The following is a 20862-nucleotide window of genomic DNA, read 5'->3' as shown; positions in this document are numbered from 1 at the left end:
TAAATCTACCCTCAAGATCATGCCTAGCATTATGAAATTCCATGTCTGCAGAACATATTCTTCTAATTCTCATAACCTGTGATTTAGGAACATTGTTGATGGTATGTGTGGGGTGTAAACTGGTTGCATATAATAAATAATTGTATTGTGGGTATTTCCTGTATACTGACATCCTGAGCATACCATCCCCCTGTCTCGAAATATTGACATCCAGGAAATTAATCTCTTTGCTGTGATAATTAAAAGTAAACTCAATTCCCCACCAATTGCAATTAAGATATTCCAAAAATTCTAAAAAATAGTGCACACCCCCACACCAAACTAACCAACAATCATCTAAGAAACATCTCCATATATCCATCTCTGCGAGGTAAATGTTATGCATGACACCATATATAATCTGATCATCCACATACCCCATAAAGAGGTCAGCATAAATTGGGGCAAACAAGACCCCCATAGCTGTTCCTTGCTGTTGCCAATAACATTCCCCCTTGAAATAGAAGACGTTCTTAGTCAGTACATGTTCTGCAAGACATGTGAGGAGAGTGTTAAATCCCAGTGCATATAAATTAGCTTAATTTAACCAGTATTCTAGGGCAAGTAATCCCGCCCAATGAGGAATACTGGTATATAAGGATTTAACATCAAGTGTACATATGAGCCAATTAGTTTCCAATTGTGAGTCCTGAATAATTTGTAAAAAACTCTGTGGTATCCCTAATTCTTGCCCTGACTCCTGATAATAATGGCTTCAGATAGTATGCCAAAAAGGCAGAAATGGGTTCAGTTAAAGATCCCTGTCCTGAAACAATTGGTCTTCCTGGGGGACTGTTCAAATTTTTATGAATTTTGGGTAAGAGATACAGGTACTGTTGGGTTGGATCCGGAACCATGAGTTGTTCTTTTGTCTTCACATCAGTGATTCCTTCTTCCACTGCTTGATTCAAAAATAAATCAATCTCAACCTTAAATTTAGGTGTGGGGTCTATTGACATCCTAATATAGTTCTGAGGGTTGGACAATTGTTCATTTCCCTCATTCCAGTAATAATTGGCATCCATTATGGCCACAGCCCCACCTTTATCTGCTGGAAGAATAATTATATCAGAACTGGAATATAGGTTTTTCAAAGCCTGTTGTTCCCCTTTCAAAAGATTATGTCTAAAGCTCCTACCAGAGCTAAAGTTAAAATGTAAATCCCTTAGGACGGCTTCCTGAAAAATACCCACATATTTATTCATTGGTGGTATAAATGTGGATTTGTGAAAATGAAATTCAGATGCTCTTTGAGAATTATTAGATGTTCCAAAAAACAATTTTAGATTCAAAATTCTACAGAAGGCAAAAAGATCTGAAACAAAAATATGTTCATCTACCAAAAAACTGGGAACAAACCCTAAACTTTTGTTAAGTAAACTTTTTTCATCTATTGATAAAACATAAGAGGAAATATTATGTACCTTATAAAATTGGGTCCCTACTTCACCATTGACTGTAATAGATTTTCCAAGGCCGCCACCTTTGTGCTTGCGTCCACCCCTAAGGGTTTGTCTCCTAAAGGGCCCTCCTGAATTCGTACCTTTTTCAAGTCAGGAGAGTCGCTAATATAAATTCCCACCATGTCAGTCATAGATGATTCTTCCCCTGAGGTACTGAGACCCTGTGTTGCTTTCTTTAGTATAGATCGTGGTCTTTTCTTTCTAATATTGGATATACCCTTATTGTTGTCAATAAATCTAACCTCCCTCTGGGACGCAAAGGGTTTGCCTCTCTCATTATCCTCCACATGTCTATGCAATTTATGTAGCTTCTTTTCTTTCAACCCATTCTCAAAATTGAGAAGATCTTTGGATAGTTTTTCCAGGCCTTGTACAAAAGAAGGCCTACCTTCATATTTTTTCATATTTTCACATGTCTCTGTCACATCTTTAATATTTTGTTCAACTGTCCTTTGATAAAAGGACATTAGTATATTGACAAAAGCCATAGTGGCTTTTTGTTGTGCCTTCTGCCAATCCTCCATCAATAGGTCATCTGGCTTACCAACCAAGGGCTGAATTTTAACCCTTAAACCACGTGAAGTAATACCTTTAGTCTTATGTACCTTGAATAATTTCAAATGCCATATATTGGTTCTTAAGATTTTCATCTCTTTATTTAGTTGGTAAAACAGCAAGTTGCAGCCGTCATGGAAGTTTCCTATTTTCTCATTAGGGACCCCATCCATATTGGTCCCAATGCCAAAAAATTTTATGTCATCCTGATCTGCACACAAACCCTACAGAATTCATTGGAGATCCATGACAATAAGCCCTAAACCTGCCAAATATATTCAGATGACCCTATAAATGGTATCCAAAGAAAGATAATGTTTATTTGATGCAACACCTGGAAAATACACCAAAATTGCTTATTCAAAACTCAAAAATATTTCTATGAGAAAGGCAAGTTCCTACAGGTCCCCTAGTTAGTTATATGTCAGATCTAAAACTAGAAAAACATGACCTAACCACTGCCAGAAAACATATGACCACCTGACTTGCTACCCTTCCAACCAAAATTGCATAAAACAAAATGTCTTTATACACATTAGTAACTAGAGAGGACCCAAATATTTGAAAAACAGAGGTAAATTCCTATAAGAAATGAACAACTAAATACATAGAATAATACAAATGTGTTATGCCACCAGTTGTTATAGATATGGTTACAGCATTCTTCACCTTATATTTGTACAATTACAAAAATGTATTGTCAAAATATAAAAAATACATTCAAACTATATATGTATGGTCTAAATACAGCAACCAAAATCACTGTATTACCATTACTTATATTAATATTTATATATATTCAACAATAAATGTAGTTGTAAACCTCCCTTAGTTTATGATGTTTATAAAGAGAAAATATTGTCCAATCCCATGAACAAAACTTGTACATGAATATGTCCCTAATAACAATGTGCATATATTCCAATAGAACTCTTGTAAATGAATTGCCATGCTGTCAAGGAACAAACCTCAATGACCATAAATATTATATAATAAACATTAAATGACCCCCTTTGTTCAATGTTCAAAATAATACCTTTAAAATGAACAAAATCCTTAAGACTTTCACCAAAATTTAGCACCAAAAAATGGCGCTTGTGCTACCTAACACACACATAGTCATAAATATCAATCGGCCAAAGTCCATTCTCAAATTAACTTGTAATGTTCAAATATCATCTACATCCATGGCAATATATAAATCACCCACCAAAAAAAACACCACGGTGTGTCACCATCAGTCCCGGATCATCCTATGAGTCAGAAATTGGAACACATAGTCTGTTCTTAAAAATTGTCACTCTACATTTACTATAGAGTTAAATAAAATGCTTTCAGCTTGTTAATCAAAATCTTCTGACCCGCCCGGAACCTATAGTGATACCTTTGCTTCTGGCATTAGAACAATAGCATTGTGTATTTGAGAACAAACCGTTATGGCCCTCAAATATTAACCTAATCCCAAACCCGTTATCAAGGTACTAATCAAAATCGGCTGCTGGCCTGAAGCCAGTCCCCCTTATATTTTTCTCTTCAACCCCCACCAAAGTTCAAAAGGAAATGAAACTTTTAATGTTCGTTAATATGCACAAAGTAAAAAATGTTAAAGCACTTGCTTAGGCACATCTTGATCTATATCTTTTTTAAACAAAAAAATTAGTTCATTATATTTATGAACCACAATGTTGCATCAAGTTTACATATATCAAAATATAGTTCCATCAGTTATTGGTGACTTCTGCTTCAAACATCCGAAAACAGTTCCCATTTATTAGTATTCTCAGTGTCAAAGTTAGTTATTTAAACAATATTAAACCGTTAACTTGAATTGTCCGGGATTAAATCTTTAGCTTGTAAATGCCGATGTTAGCCCAAACATAATTGTACCAAAACACCATTACCTTCCCTTTGTTTTCACTTTTATTTATCAAAATAAACAGTTATGTCCAAACGAACATCAATTGGAAACCTTGTATTGAAGAAAAAATATAAAAGTCCACCAAAATACGAAAGCACCATCCAAGTAGGCCGCCAAATGAATAAGTTCACCACCTTGTATTCCTCTCAACTCAACAAACAAAAAAGGGGATTTATGTTCACAAGCATTGATACTACACCAAACTCCCATATACAACCAAACGATCCACTCATTCTGGCAAAACATCTGAATACATCCGAAAATCCAATTTCAAATGAAACCTTATATGTTATTTCGATAAGTCCAAAAATACTTCAGGGGAAGAACCATCTTAATCCTGACATGGATGGCCAAAGGCCCAGCCTCGAATGTCAACAGCCAGCTGAAAGTCAAAGACACACCTCCAAAAAAGCTAGCAAGTATGACTGGCGCACGGCATAACCAAACTATTAAATAAATCAAAAAAGAAAAAGCCAGCACTCAGAAACAACTGAAGTTTTTTTCCTTTCCCTTTAGACAGGTTTCGGTAACAAACCTTCTTCAGTGATAAAACATACATAATGCAGGGACAGTTTTTATACACAATGTGCATCCCCAGTTGTGACATCACTTCCCCCATTAATCCATTCCAGCCTTCAAACACATACAAATATCAACCAGAATAAACATTTTATATATAATATCAGATGCTATAATAAAACTTCCATTCATATCATATATTTATTTGTGAAATTGCCAATTAGGGTCCTTAATAAAAAGAAAAAGAAAAAAGACCTTCATAACTTGTCATTTAATCTAGGATGAAATAAGGCACCCAACTTAATAATCCATTTTCTTTCCTTTTGAGTTAGTATAGTGTGTCAACCTTGCTTCATAGATCTATTACCTTTTACTTGGTCAATAATGACAAATCTAAATGAAGCAGTTCTGTGTAATTGACAATGTCTTTACAATGCATTAGTCATTTATTAAGACATAAATCACTTAAATGTTCTGAAATATGACTTCTTAGTTGCCTAGATGTCTGCCCTACATGAAAGGCAGAACATTGGCAATTAGCCAAATAGACAACCCAGTCAGAGCTGCAATTCCCAAAAAATGAAATATCAAAAATTTGACCAGTATTTTTACTGCTTAAGGATGAAGTTTTAAACATATTTTTACACAGACTGCAATGTCCACAAGGATGTGACCCAACAAGCCTATCCCCCAATATGGTTAGTTGTTGTTGCTTCACATAATCCAAAAAAGTTTTCTTATAATGCGCAAAATAGGAAGTGAGTGTTCTTCCCCTTCTGAAAGAAAATTGGCATCTGTTAGACAAACATTGATCCAGGTCTGTATTGGCCCGAAGAATATTCCAATGTTTGTTAACTACATCCTGCAATAAATGTGTATTAGTGCCAAATGTAGTAACCAACCTCATGGTTCCTGATCCATCCTTTTTGGTTGTAGCTTTATAATTCAATAAGCTCGATCTCTCACAGTTGGCTGCCAAATCACTGGCCTTTTGTACTATTGATGTGTATAAAAACTGTCCCTGCATTATGTATGTTTTATCACTAAGGAAGGTTTGTTACCGAGACCGGTCAGAAGGGAAAGGAATAAAACTTCAATTGCCTCTGAGTGCTGGCTTTTTCTTTTTTGATTTATTTAATAGTTTGGTTATGCCATGCACCAGTCATACTTGCTAGCTTTTTTGAAGGTGTGTCTTTGACTTTCAGCTGGCTGTTGACATTCAAGGCTGGGCCTTTGGCCGTCCATGTCAGGATTAAGATGGTTCTTCCCCTGAAATATTTTTGGACTTATTGAAATAACATATAAGGTTTCATTTGAAACTGGATTTTCGGATGTATTCAGATGTTTTGCCAGAACGAGTGGATCATTTTGTTATATATGGGAGTTTGGTGTAGTATCAATGCTTGTGAACATAAATCCACTTTTTTTGTTTGTTGAGTTGAGAGGAATACAAGCTGGTGAACTTGTTCATTTGGCAGCCTATTTGGATGGTGCTTTCGTATTTTGGTGGACTTTTATATTTTTTCTTCAATACAAAGTTTCCAATTGATGTTCGTTTGGACATAAATGTTTATTTTGATAAACGCAAGTGAAAATGAAGGGAAGGTAATGGTGTTTTGGTACAATTATGTTTGGGCTAACATCGGCGTTTACAAGCTAAAGATTTAATCCCAGATGGTTCAAGTCAACGGTTTAATACGGTTTAAATAACTAACTTTGACTCTGAGAATACTAATGAATGGGAACTGTTTTCTGGTGTTTGAAGCAGAAGTCGCCAACAACTGTTGGAACTATATTTTGATATATGTAAACTTGATGTAACATTGTGGTTCATAAATATAATGAACACATTTTTTTGTTTAAAAAATATATAGATCAAGATGTGCCTAAACAAGTGCTTTAACATTTTTTACTTTGTGAATATTAACAAACATTAAAAGTTGTGTTTCCTTTTGAACTTTGGTGGGGGTTGAAGATAAAAATATAAGGGGGATTGGATTCAGGTTAGCGGCAGATTTTGATTAGTACCTAGATAACGGGTTTGGGATTAGGTTAATATTTGAGGGCCATAACGGTTTGTTTTCAAATACGCAATGCTTATGTTCTGATGCCAGAAGCAAAGGTATCACTATAGGTTCTGGGCGGGTCAGAAGATTTTGATTAACAGGCTGAAAACATTTCATTTAACTCTATTGTAAATGTAGAGTGACAATTTTTAAAAACGGACTATGTGTTCCTATTTCTGACCCATAGGATGATCCGGGACTGATGGTGACACACCGTGGTGTTTTTTTGGTAGGTGATTTATATATTACCATGTATGTAGATAATATGTGAACATAACAAGTTAATTTGAGAACGAACTTTAGCCGATTGATATTTATGACTATTTGTGTGTTAGGTAGCACAAGCGCCATTTTTTGGTGCTAAATTTTGGTGAAAGTCTTAAGGATTTTGTTCATTTTAAAGGTATTATTTTGAACATTGAACAAAGGGGGTAATTTAATGTTGTTTATTATATAATATTTATGGTCACTGAGGTTTGTTCCTTGACAGCATGGCAATTCATTTGCAAGAGTTCTATTGGAATATATGCACATTGTTATTAGAAACATATTCATGTACAAGTTTTGTTCAGGGGTTTGGACAATATTTTCTCTTTATAAACATCATAAACTAAGGGAGGTTTACAACTACATTTATTGTTGAATATATATAAATATCAATATAAGTAATGGTAATACAGTTATTTTGGTTGCTGTATTTAGACCATACAAATATAGTTTGAATGTATTTTTTATATTTTGACAATATATTTTTGTAATTGTACAAATATAAGGTGAAGAATGCTTTAACCATATCTATAACAACTGGTGGCATAACACATTTGTATTATTCTATGTGTTTAGTTGTTCATTTCTTATATGATTTCACCCCTGTTTTTCAAATATTAGTGTCCTCTCTAGTAACTAATGTATATAAAGCCATTCTGTTTTATGCAATTTTGGTTGGAAGGGTAGCAAGTCAGGTGGTCATATGTTTTCTGGCAGTGGTCAGGTCATGTTCTTCTAGTTTTAGATCTGAAATATAACTAACTAGGGGACCTGTAGGAACTTGTCTTTCTCATAGAAATATTTTTGAATTTTTGAATAAGTAATTTTGGTGTATTTTCCAAGTTTTGCATCAAATAAACATTATCTTTCTTTGGATACCATTTATAAGGTCATCTGAATATATTGGGCAGGTTTAGGGCTTATTGTCATGGATCTACAAAGAATTCTGCAGGGTTTGTGTGCAGATCACGATAACCTAAAAGTTTTTGGCATTGAGACCAATATAGATGGGGTCCCTAATGAGAAAATAGGAGACTTCCATGACGGGTGCAACTTGCTGTTTTACCAACTAAATAAAGAGATGAAAATCTTAAGAACCAATATATGGCATTTGAAATTATTCAAGGCATATAAGAGTAAAGGTATTACTCCACGTGGTTTAAGGGTTAAAATTCAGCCCTTGGTTGGTAAGCCAGATGACCTGTTGATGGAGGATTGGCAGAAGGCACAACAAAAAGCCACTATGGCTTTTGTCAATATACTAATGTCCTTTTATCAAAGGACAGTTGAACAAAATATTAAAGATGTGGCAAAGACATGTGAAAATATGAAAAACTATGAAGGTATGCCTTCTTTTGTACAAGGCCTGGAAAAACTATCCAAAGATCTTCTCAATTTTGAGAATGGGTTGAAAGAAAAGAAGCTACATAAATGTCATAGAGATATGGAGGATTATGAGAGAGGCAAGCCCTTTGAGTCCCATAGGGGGGTTAGATTTATTAACAACAATATGGGTAGATCCAATATTAGAAAGAAAAGACCAAGATCTATGCTAAAGAAAGCAACACAGGGTCTCAGTACCTCAGGGGAAGAATCATCTCTGATTGACACAGAGGGAATTTATATTAGCGACTCTCCTGACTCGAAAAATGTACGAATTCAGGAGGGCCCTTTAGGAGACAAACCCGTAGGGGTGGACGCAAGCACAAAGGTGGCATCTCTGGAAAAGCTATTACAGTAATGGGTGAAGTAGGGACCCAATTTTATAATGCGCATAATATTTCCTCTTATGTTTTATCAATAGATGAAAAAAGTTTACTTAACAAAGGTTTAGGGTTTGTTCCCAGTTTTTTGGTAGATGAACATATTTTAGTTTCAGATCTTTTTGCCTTCTGTATAATTTTGAATCTAAAATTGTTTTTGGAACATCTAATAATTCTGAAAGAGCATCTGAATTTCATTTTCACAAATCCACATTTATGCCACCAATGAATAAATATGTGGGTATTTTTCAGGAAGCCGTCCTAAGAGATTTGCATTTTAACTTTAGTTCTGGTAGGAGCTTTAGACATAATCTTTTGAAAGAGGAACAACAGGCTTTGAAAAAGCTAGATTCCAATTCTGATATAATTATTCTTCCAGCAGATAAAGGTGGGGCTGTGGTCATAATGGATGCCAGTTATTACTGAATGGGAGAAATGAACAATTGTCCAACCCTCAGAACTATATTAGGATGTCAACAGACCCCACACCTGAAATTAAGGTTGAGATTAATTAATTTTTGAATCAAGCAGTGGAAAAAGGAATCATTGATGTGAAAACAAAAGAACAACTCATGGTTCAGGATCCAACCCGACAGTACCTGTATCTCTTGCCCAAAATTCGTAAAAGTTTAAATAGACCCCCAGGAAGACCAATTGTTTCAGGACAGGGATCTTTAACTGAACCCATTTCTGCCGTTTTGACATACTATCTGAAGCCATTATTATCAGGGGTCAGGGCAAGAATTAGGGATACCACAGAGGTTTTACAAATTATTCAGAACTCACAATTGGAACGTAATTGGCTCATGTGTACACTTGATGTTAAATCCTTATATACCAGTATTCCTCATTGGGTGGGATTACTTGCCCTAGAATACTGGTTAAATTAAGCTAATTTATATGCACTGGGATTTAACACTCTCCTCACATGTCTTGCAGAACATGTACTGCCTAAGAACGTCTTCTATTTCAAGGGGGAATGTTATTGGCAACAGCAAGGAACAGCTATTGGGGCCTCATTTGCCCCAATTTATGCTGACCTCTTTATGGGGTATGTGGAAGATCAGAATATATATGATGTCATGCATAACATTTACCTCTCAGAGATGGATATATGGAGACATTTCTTAGATGATTGTTGTTTGGTTTGGTGTGGAGGTGTGGACTATTTGTTAGAGTTTTTGGAATATCTTAGTTGTAATTGGTTGGGGATTGAGTTTACTGTTAATTATCACAGCAAAGAGATTCATTTTCTGGATGTCCATATTTCGAGACAGGGGGATGGTACGCTCAAGACGTCAGTATACAGGAAATACCCACAATACAGTAATTTATTATATGCAACCAGTTTACACCCACACATACCATTAACAATATTCCTAAATCACAGTTTATGAGAATTAGAAGAATATGTTCTGCATACATGGAATTTCATAATGCTAGGCATGATCTTGAGGGTAGATTTATTAGTAGTGGATATAAGAAATCATCAGTACAAAAGGCCAGTGATTGGGCAGCCAATTGTGAGAGATCTAGCTTATTGAATTATAAAGCTAAAACCAAAAAAGATGGATCAGGAACCATGAGGTTGGTTACTACATTTGGCAGTAATACACATTTATTGCAGGATGTAGTTAGCAAACATTGGAATATTCTTCGGGCCAATACAGATCTGGGTCAGTTTTTGTCTAACAGATGCCAATTTTCTTTCTGAAGGGGAAGAACACTCACTTCCCATTTTGCGCATTATAAGAAAACTTTTTTGGATTATGTGAACAAACAACAACTAACCATATTGAGGGACAGGCTTGTTGGGTCACATCCTTGTGGACATTGCAGTCTGTGTAAACATATGTTTAAAACTTCATCTTTTAGCAGTAAAAATACTGGTCAAATTTTTGATATTTCATTTTTTGGGAATTGCAGCTCTGACTGGGTTGTCTATTTGGCTAATTGCCAGTGTTCTGCCTTTTATGTAGGGCAGACTTCTAGGCAACTAAGAAGTCGTATTTCAGAACATTTAAGTGATTTACCTTTTAAAAGAATGACCAATGCATTGTATAGACATTGTCAGTTACACAGAACTGCTTCATTTAGATTTGTCATTATTGACCAAGTAAAAGGTAATAGATCTATGAAGCAAGGTTGGCACACTATACTAACTCAAAAGGAAAGAAAATGGATTATTAAGTTGGGTGCCCTATTTCATCCTGGACTAAATGACAAGTTATGAGGGTCTTTTTTTCTTTTTCTTTTTATTAAGGACCCTAATTGGTAATTTCACAAATAAATATATGATATGAATGGAAGTTTTATTATAGCATCTGATATTATATTTAAAATGTTTATTCTGATTGATATTTGTATGTGTTTGGAGGCTGGAATAGATTAATCGGGGAAGTGATATCACAATTGGGGATGCACATTGTGTATAAAAACTGTCCCTGCATTATGTATGTTTTATCACTGAAGAAGGTTTGTTACCGAAACCGGTCTGAAGGGAAAGGAATAAAACTTCAATTGCCTCTGAGTGCTGGCTTTTTCTTTTTTGATTTATTTAATAGTTTGGTTTTGCCGTGCACCAGTCATACTTGCTAGCTTTTTTGGAGGGGTATCTCCTATACTGAGCCAACAGATATTGCCAACATAGTGGCCGACAGATTCAGTGCCAACTTTACCCCCCCCCCAAAGGACCAATCTCAATATCAGAAAAATGCCAGGCACCCAGCATTACTGCAGCACAGGTTAAAGCTGCATTTTCCAAGGCCAAGAATACAGCTTCCATGGGACCTGACAATATCCCTGGATGTGTTCTACATGAATTACAAAGTGAGCTGGAGCCACATCTGTGTGCCCGATTCATTCATAGCCTCACCTCAGGCTTTGTCCCTACCAAATGGTGCACTGCTGCAGTCATCCCACTCCATAAAGGAGGAGTGACTACAGACCCTAGAAATTATCATCCCATTAGCCTGATGAGTCTGATATGTAAGGCTATGGAGCGCATCATCATTGACCTAATTAACAAAGATATAGGAAATCTCCAAACTCTTGATTCCAAGCAATTTGTTTTTGTGAAAGGTAAACTATGCCTGCTTAACCTGGTTGACATCTTTGATTCAGTCACCAAAGCTGTGGATGAAGGTAAGGTAGTTTCTTACCTGGAGTGGGAAGTCAGTGTTCTGGGATGTTGGTGTTTTGTGGTTGTCAGCCTTTTCATCTCGACTATTTGAAAGTCGTGTAAGTGAACTTTCAGTCTACTGAAGTAGATATATATATATATATATATATATATATATATATATATACACACACACACACACGCACACACATACATTTGTTTACCAGGATACCAGGATAGTCCAACTGGGTCAAAATCCATTTGCAATTTAAAATAAAAAGTATTAGAAGCATAGCATGTGATTAATATTAAAACATTAACATTATAAATGTAGCATGTGATTACCATTTTTAAACTACCCAAACTGAGTTTGAGAAATACAAAAATTTTCCAGAAACATATATAGGCATGAACACAAGAAAAGAATCCAATAGCATACATACATATAAACATACATACAGCATACATAGATATGATATCTGTACAAAACTAGGGAGCAGACGTTCACATGCTGTCTATATACATGTAGAAAAGAGAATGGTTATAAGACTATGCAGCTTGAGTGATGAGGTAGTAAGATTATCCAAGTACAGAGCAGGATCATAACCCAGAGTTTGTCAGGTATCATTTGAGTCCACCAATAAAAGATGTCAGTTTTTCTAGTTGTCATAGCTCAGTCATTACGTTGTTCCACAATTTTGTAACATAACTTCAGAAAATGGAGCCATTAGCTATTCTTTTAGTTTTACTAGAAACTAGGAGACATTTGTTTCCAGAGAGCAGCTCCTTTGTAGGTGAGTAGACTGTTGTTTAAAGATTTAATGAACAACGACCAAACTGATGAATAAATGTAAACGAAAAGCCACCAGCTAGATGATGAATATAATTTAATAACGAACACAAACTTATACAGCTGAAAACGAACTTCAAACGAACAAAGAACGCCAAATAGTACCAAAAAACAAATAAATAATGTGAGTGCTTTCATTTAAGTATTTTAAACTTCCTCAGACAAAAAACATCTATTACATCACTTCCTTTTATAACCTTCCCAGAAAATTGCGCCAAAATCAAATTCGAATTGGAGCATGCTCAATAACCCAAAAATGGGAAATAGAATTTCTAAATACTAGATTCAAGGAATGCATGGACACAAAAATTACATATTAACTACAAGCCATAATATTACATTATATTATATAAAATTATAAAACTAATAACTTAAATACTTCTTTTTATATAAATAATGAAATCACAAACTTCTCAAACTCTTAAAAATAATAATTTTATATATATCAAATATTTAATATTAAATAATAAAATATCACAATTAATATATTTTTTATAAATTATCGTATAATAATTATATTAGTATTTCATAGCTTCCTTCATATATATTAAAAACTAATAAAATATTTAAAATTAAATGTTACATTAATCTTGGACTTTATTACGAGTTAATGCTTTTAATTTTAAAATTGGCCCTGTAGAACGTCTTTCATTTAAACCTGGTATATAATCAGCTTGTAATTTTATTTGCCAGGTAAGTTCTTTTTCTTCCAAAATTAAGTTCCATGGGGTTCTTTCATCTATTTCTACTTGATCTATCATCATATAATAAAATTTATGGTTATTATATTCATTTATATGTTTTGCTAGCGTGTTATTTAATTTTTTATTTTTTATGGCATACTCATGCTCATAAATTCTCTGAGTGAACATTCTCTCGGTTTTTCCCACGTAAAAAGAAAAACAGGCATTACACCTTGCAAGATAAGCAACTGCTTTAGATTTACAGTTAAATTTCTTTTTAATGTAATACTTCTTATCACGTATAGTGAAACTATCTCCTTCCTGAATTTTGAAGCACCATTTACATGCTTCACATCTATAGTTTCCACTCTTCACTTTTTTACATATTCCTATGTTATTATTAGATTTTAATAAATCTTTAAAGCATTTCCCTTTTCTATAAACTACTTTGGGGATTGACTAATATGTTTTTTACATTGGGTATCTCCAGATAGGATTTCCCAATTATTATAAAAAACCTCTTTTACCATTTGGTAATCTTGTGAAAAAGTGATAACTAAATGCTTTTGGAAATTCTTCCAATCTAGTACTCTTATTTTTACAAGATGTATCTAAACTTATAATAGTTTCTCTATCCTCAGTGCCACTTAAATCTACATTACTTACAACATCAGTGATAACTTCACTCCTAACTTGCAAAATTTGTTTAAAATGACCATTTTCTCTTTTTTGGTTAACTTCTAAAATTAATTTGTCTATTAACCATATTGGATATTCCTTATTAATAAACATTCTCCTTAAATGTTCACATTCATTTAAAAAAATCAGAATATTTTTTAATAATTCGCGCAGCTCTCACCAATTGACCTTTAATTACGGATCTTTTTTGGTACTCAGGATGTGCACTAGTATAATGAAGGAAGCCGTTAGAATATGTTTTTTTCCTATAAATCAAGGAAATATATGCTTTTGCTTCATAATCTTTTATCAAATTGATATCTAAATAATTAATTTTATCTAAATTAATATTCCACGTAAATTTAAAAAAGTTTGTGGTTTCATTAATATAATTTAAAAATTCATTTAAAACATCAGTATTCTCTCTCCAAACTAAACAGATATCGTCCTGAAAACGATGATATGATTTGATAAAACTATAATATTTGTTATTAAATACAAAATTCTGTTCCCAAAACATCATAACTAAGTTTGCATAAGTTCCCCCGCATGATGACCCCATAGCAATCCCTTTCTTTTGAATATAGTACTGATCATTAAATTTTAAATAATTATTATTTAGTACTAATTCAATTAATTAAATTATAAGATTATTTAAGTCTTGTTGAAAAGAGGACTTAAATAAAATTTCGCTAATCCATTGAAGACCAATGTCTTGGGGAATAACTGTGTATAAATCACATACGTCTATTGTTACTAAAACATCTTTAGCATCAAACAATATTTGATTCATGTGCTCTAAGAATGTCCAAGAATCCTTACAGATATATTCTTCTTTCATCATAACTTTTTTTAGTTCATAATCAACGTACTTGGCACATGCTGACATAATAGAATCTCTCCCATCCACCAAAGGCCGCATAGGGGGGTCTTCTATATTTTTATGCATTTTTGGATTACCGAAAAACACGGGGATCCTAGGTGTTAAGATATTTAAATAATTAAATAAATTAATGTCTATTCGTTTATCTAAGAACATATCATTAATCTGTGAAAAGATCTTTCTATAAGCACAATTCAGCTCATTCAAGGAAACCTGTTCATAAGTATCCGTATTTAAAATCAACTCCATTTTATTATTATATAAATCTGTATCCATAATTACTGCTCCTCCCCCTTTATCTGGTTTCATAACTCTTATATTACCTTTCTGTAAACATTTTAAAATTTCCAAATCATCTTTATTTAAATTTAAGGGATAATCTATCTTCTTATTAATTCTATCTAAATTCCTTAACTGACTTTCACACATCTTTTCATATATTAAAAGTTTAGGATGTAAGGGGAGATTATAAATACTTGATATATTAAATTTATATGATCCATTATATATCGAATCCTGAAACAATAATGAAAAATTAATCTTCCTTAAAACAATTTCATATCAATAATAGTTGAAGTGACATCAAATGTATGAGAAGGAACAAATGAAAAACCTTTTGACAATAAATTCGCAACTCCCTGTTTAAAATCAATTTGAGTAAAATTATAAACTTTAAAGTCACCAAGATTGTTCACAATGACTTGTCGCAACTTGTTATGTAAACTCCTACTAGATTGTTCCGTTATTTCATGTCCATTCTCTTTATTAGAAACATAGCATGTGATTAATATTAAAACATTAACATTATAAATGTAGCATGTGATTACCATTTTGAAACTACCCAAACTGAGTTTGAGAAATACAAAAAGTTTCCAGAAACATATATAGGCATGAACACAAGAAAAGAATCCAATAGCATACATACATATATACATACATACAGCATACATAGATATGATATCTGTATAAAACTAGGGAGCAGACGTTCACATGTTGTCTATATACATGTAGAAATGAGAATGGTTATAAGACTATGCAGCTTGAGTGATGAGGTAGTAAGATTATCCAAGTACAGAGCAGGATCATAACCCAGAGTTTGTCAGGTATCATTTGAGTCCACCAATAAAAGATGTCAGGTTTTTCTAGTTGTCATAGCTCAGTCATTACGTTGTTCCACAATTTTGTGACATAACTTCAGAAAACGGAGCCATTAGCTATTCTTTTAGTTTTATTAGAAACTAGGAGACATTTGTTTCCAGAGAGCAGCTCCTTTGTAGGTGAGTAGACTGTTGTTTAAAGATTGACAATGTTCAGATTTATAAATTACTTTATGTGCAGTAATGAAAAGTGTATAGGAGAGATATTGTGGAAGGTCAGTCCGGTATAACTGTTTAAGGGCAACACAGAGATAAGTTTTTGATGGAAAGTTAGTTGAGAATTTAGCTATCTTTTTCCAGTTTCTGTATATGTAGAGTGCATGTTAGTAAGGATGGAAGCTACATGAAGAAGTGAAAGGAGAAGATTGGATGAAGCTATGATTTTCCTAGAAGATTCTGAAAGACATGAACAGCACAATGCATCAAATTTTAGTGCATTTTTATGTAGGAGTTTGGCTATACTAAAGTTAATAGAATCTTCAGCAGATCAACATTCAAAATATTCATAAAAAGAAAAAAAAAGAAAATAAAACAATGTGCATCAATAACAATATTTTGTCAGGGGCAAGACCCTTGTACCCCCCCCCCCCCCCCCCGTGGAGGCCTGTAATCACCAGAATTCCTGTTACGTAAATATACAAACTCCAGTATTTTGTGTGTGTGTGTGTGTGTGTGTGTGCGCGCGTTTGCGTGCATATATATATATATATATATATATATACATATATATATATATATATATATATATATATATATATATATATATATATATATACGCACACACATATAAACATTTTCAGGTTGAAAACACATATTCAGAAGTAAGGTCTCTGAATGTAGGTCAGATTATTTTTGAATTTTGTTTAAATTTATTTTCTTTTATTTTTCCTACCACCTTTTGTGCATGTTATTTTTTTAATTTAAATTATATCAAAAAGATAATTTAATGGTGCAACTTCTCTCAGCTTTTATATTACATGTTATATATGGCTACAACTGAAAATATGGAATGTAGATTTGATTGAAAAGACTTGATGGGTATAAAAAGGATTGAATGCACAAATGACTAAACTGTAAATAAGTGAATGTACAAAACACTGAATGCCCATTTCCACTGTGTATGTAAGTAGGACTATGCAGGAAAATGAATGAATGGAAAAGTTACATAGGCTAGTGTTTATGTCCGAGTGTTCATGGGTTAAGGTTAGAGTAAGTTTCTTGTAAGAGAACAATTTATTGTTTTGTATGTATGATGAGTGTGCTTTGTATCATTTTGTCCTGTATAGTACTACCTTTAGGAAAAGGGTTTTTAGTAACGTAATGTGCAGGATTAGGACTGAAGCAGGGGTAGAGTTAGAGTTAGTATACATTTAGTTAGTATAGTTAGTATACAAGTAAGATTGATGGGGCGTCTGTTTTGTTCAACCATTTCTGTTTGTCTCTTTTGAGTTTTTGACCTTCCATAGTAGAATTAAACACACACACACACACACACACACACACACACACACACACACACACACACACACACATACAGACGTGCACACAGACACACATACAAATATGAGTACTCCTAATCCTGCCTTCCTGGCATGTTTCCAGTTATCTAGCTTAATAAGTACTAAGTTGGAATAACAGCAGACACAGTAATGTGGCAAGGTCCAGTACTATAATTCATTTCCTTTGATTCATGCTAATCCTGCATCTTTATTGCCACAGTGCAATATCCAAACCATTGTCACTTATATTACACACACGTCCAGTTCTCCAATTCATTTCTCTTCCTGCATTCTTTCAGTAACCTCAAATTTTTTATCATTATTTGCTTTCTATCACTCTACTTTCCCTTCTTCGTTAGGATTTCCAGATTATTAAATGTTTCTTCAGATGAAGGATAATGCTCTGTCATCATCTCCAGCGTCCACTTATTGTACTCCAAATTCCAGCATCATAGTATCCTTTGCCTATACATTTAAGAAAATAAGAGGTAGTGGGAGAGAGGGTGTACCCTGAGCAGATAATGAGGAAAAGGACTGGAGGGAGGTGAAGGTTACAGAGTTAGGGAACACTTTACTTTTGCTATATTCTTGCTGATACTTCCCTAATCCTTCCTCTGTCACTGTCTCTGTTTCTGTCCTATTATAGCCCACGCTCCATAGCTAATGCAAGTGAGCATTTGGAAGTGGCAGATTTCTTTCTCTTTAAAATGTCTCAACAATGAAAGGTATATTGTATTGCATATAAAGCATGGATTATGACCAGGTCTTATTTAATTAGTGGCTAGTCTGTTTTAATTTAAACTGAAAATGGCTTCCCTTATCATCTAGTGTGTCTACAACGACACTATACAAGATGGGCATGACTCTGAGCATGTCCTTTAACAAGCCAGTGATCAACGTCACCTCTGAAAAGTACAGTTGTGTCCAGTGAATACATCTGGCCAATGAGACTGCTCCGAAGTCCCAATTTGTTTACAACTGTTTGTCCCCTTGCCATTCACAGTATCATTATCTCACATCTCCGTGGCACAACTGATGTCACTGGAGCAGTGACCTTGACTGACTGCAATGACTGTCAAAGAAGAAAGAGTATAGAAGAGAGGCAATGAATTGAGAGAATTGGTGACAGTTGAAATGACACCTTGAGTCAGTGTAAAAAATGGAAAACAAAGGGGTGGAAAATGACGATGATAACGATGATGGTGACATAATATGAGGTGAGGAGTTCAAATTGCAATAATCCAGGTTTTTCTGTAATCGAATTTAAATCCCTCATAAGACCCTGTCTCCTAGACTGAGTGAAGCACTATCAAACAAATGCCTGTTTGCTTCCTGATTCTAATCTACTACAAAAAAAAAAATCAAAGAAGCCAAGATCTGTCAAAAAAGAAAAACAAAAAAATAAATAAATAAATAACCATGCAGCTATCACAAGAGCACTGGCTATGCCTAGGAAAAAAAGATGCACCCCCTGATGAACAAGCCTGAAAAAAAAAAAATATATATATATATATATATATATATATATATCACATTGATGTTTTAACATTTGATACAGGGTCTTTAGTTTTCTTTCATGGCCCACTCATACTTCTCAAATATCCCTAATTTTTCCTCATATTTTTGCCTCTCCCTTGTAAAATTTTTGATTTTCTGGTGAATCACTTAGGGCTGCAGCCAGCTAAATATTAGAGTTTTATTCTATTTATTGTTCAAAACTTGAATTAGACTAGCATTTAAAAATTGCCTCTGATTTTGAGAATTTGTCCCCCATTAGTTTTGGCACTGTCCAAAATTCTTGAGCAAAGAAGTTGAGAGAGATAGACCACATACTGTTATAATAAAATGAATAACATGGATATTGAGCTACAGAATTGCCTTCTGGGATGGATTGGCATATGTATATTTAAGCTAACTGCAACTTATCATATATACGTGATCTGAATTCATTAACAACTAAAAAATGCCTCTATTCTTTGCACAGATGGGTTCTCTTGCCATGTAGGAAAGTAAGAACTGAAGCTACCACCTTTACTTACAGAAGATGAAAACATGGCATTCTTACTGATGTATGAGATTTTTGCAACTGTCTTCAACAGTATTAAAGGTTTCTGTAAACTTTTTTATGAAAAAATAAAATATCTGTTGCATAATTTTTGTTTATTTCTTTGTCTAATATTAAAGTATTTGAACTACGTTGTAATTTTCTGCAGTATTTAGAAGAAAATCAGAAATGTTCCTAGTAAAATCTCAATATTTTGGCTGATTTGTACATACCATACCACTACACCGTGCAGAGTACAAATTTTTAAACTAGGGCTGTCTTATGAAAGAAACAATAAAGTGACAGCCATAGTCAAGATAACCATTGCCTATTAACACCCTAGTCTAACAGAACAGGCTTTGTTTTGTATTACCTTCAAGGCAGTAGGCAGACATCTGTCATGAAGCACACTCAGTGTCCCCTGCCACCCCTCCCGGAACAGAGAGGATTTATTTATTTTCTGCATTTCTAGTGCAATAGTTGTTTGGTACATGTTACCTGCGTATATATGGTCAGTTTGAGGCCTGTGAGGTATTTTTTAACAATCAGGCTCTGAGCCATCAAATATTGGTGCTAAAAAATTTCCTTCAGAAGGAATTATTTAATTTAGAGAGCTGTTACAGAGTGTGCACTATATTACACCAGGTTTACCTGAGTAGAGCAATATTCCACTTGCCTGAATTTCATATAATCGAGATGACAACACTGAAACCTGACTTTAACAAACTTTCACATGACCGAAAAAGATTCTGAAAAAAAAGAGGCAGTTGGCCAACATGAAAAAAAAAACTCATTGAAGCATCTCAAACACACCCAAGTAGGGGGCTTTGAAAACCCCCACACCCCCATATTGGAGGGCCGTGCCCGCCGCCCCCAACTAAATATACCAACTCCAAGTTTGCACTATAGTGGGGAAAAGGGCCAATTTCCCCATGTTGGCTTCCTGTCTCTTTTCCCAGAAATCTTTTCCGGTGATGTGAAAGTTCGTTAAAGTCAGGTTTTGGTATTGTCTTCTTGATTATATGAGATCCGGGTAAGTGGAATTTCTGTCTACTCAAGTAGACCCATATTGCACCGTATGTCTATTTGAACTGGTATTCCTTCTTACAGTTGCCCAGTTTTATTTGGGTACTGTTGGATAATCTGAACATCTTTATTTTGGAAAGATTTTGAAAGTTTACTGTATTTATTGATTCACCTATAGATGTTGTTTCTCTTTGTTTCCATCAGAGTTAACAACAAAAGAAAAAGGTTCAATCAGGTGAGACTGTATGTTGACCCACTAAGGTAAGTAGTAATTTGTTTTCCTTTCTACAAGGAAGTTTAGAAAGAAAAGTTATAAACTTAGTTAGGTAGT

This window comes from Protopterus annectens, chromosome 8.part0, assembly GCF_019279795.1.
Source record: "Protopterus annectens isolate FY-2018-M chromosome 8.part0, PAN1.0, whole genome shotgun sequence".
NCBI lineage: Eukaryota > Metazoa > Chordata > Ceratodontiformes > Protopteridae > Protopterus > Protopterus annectens.
The sequence above is the reverse complement of the archived record's forward strand: the minus strand, read 5'-3'. Positions refer to the sequence as shown.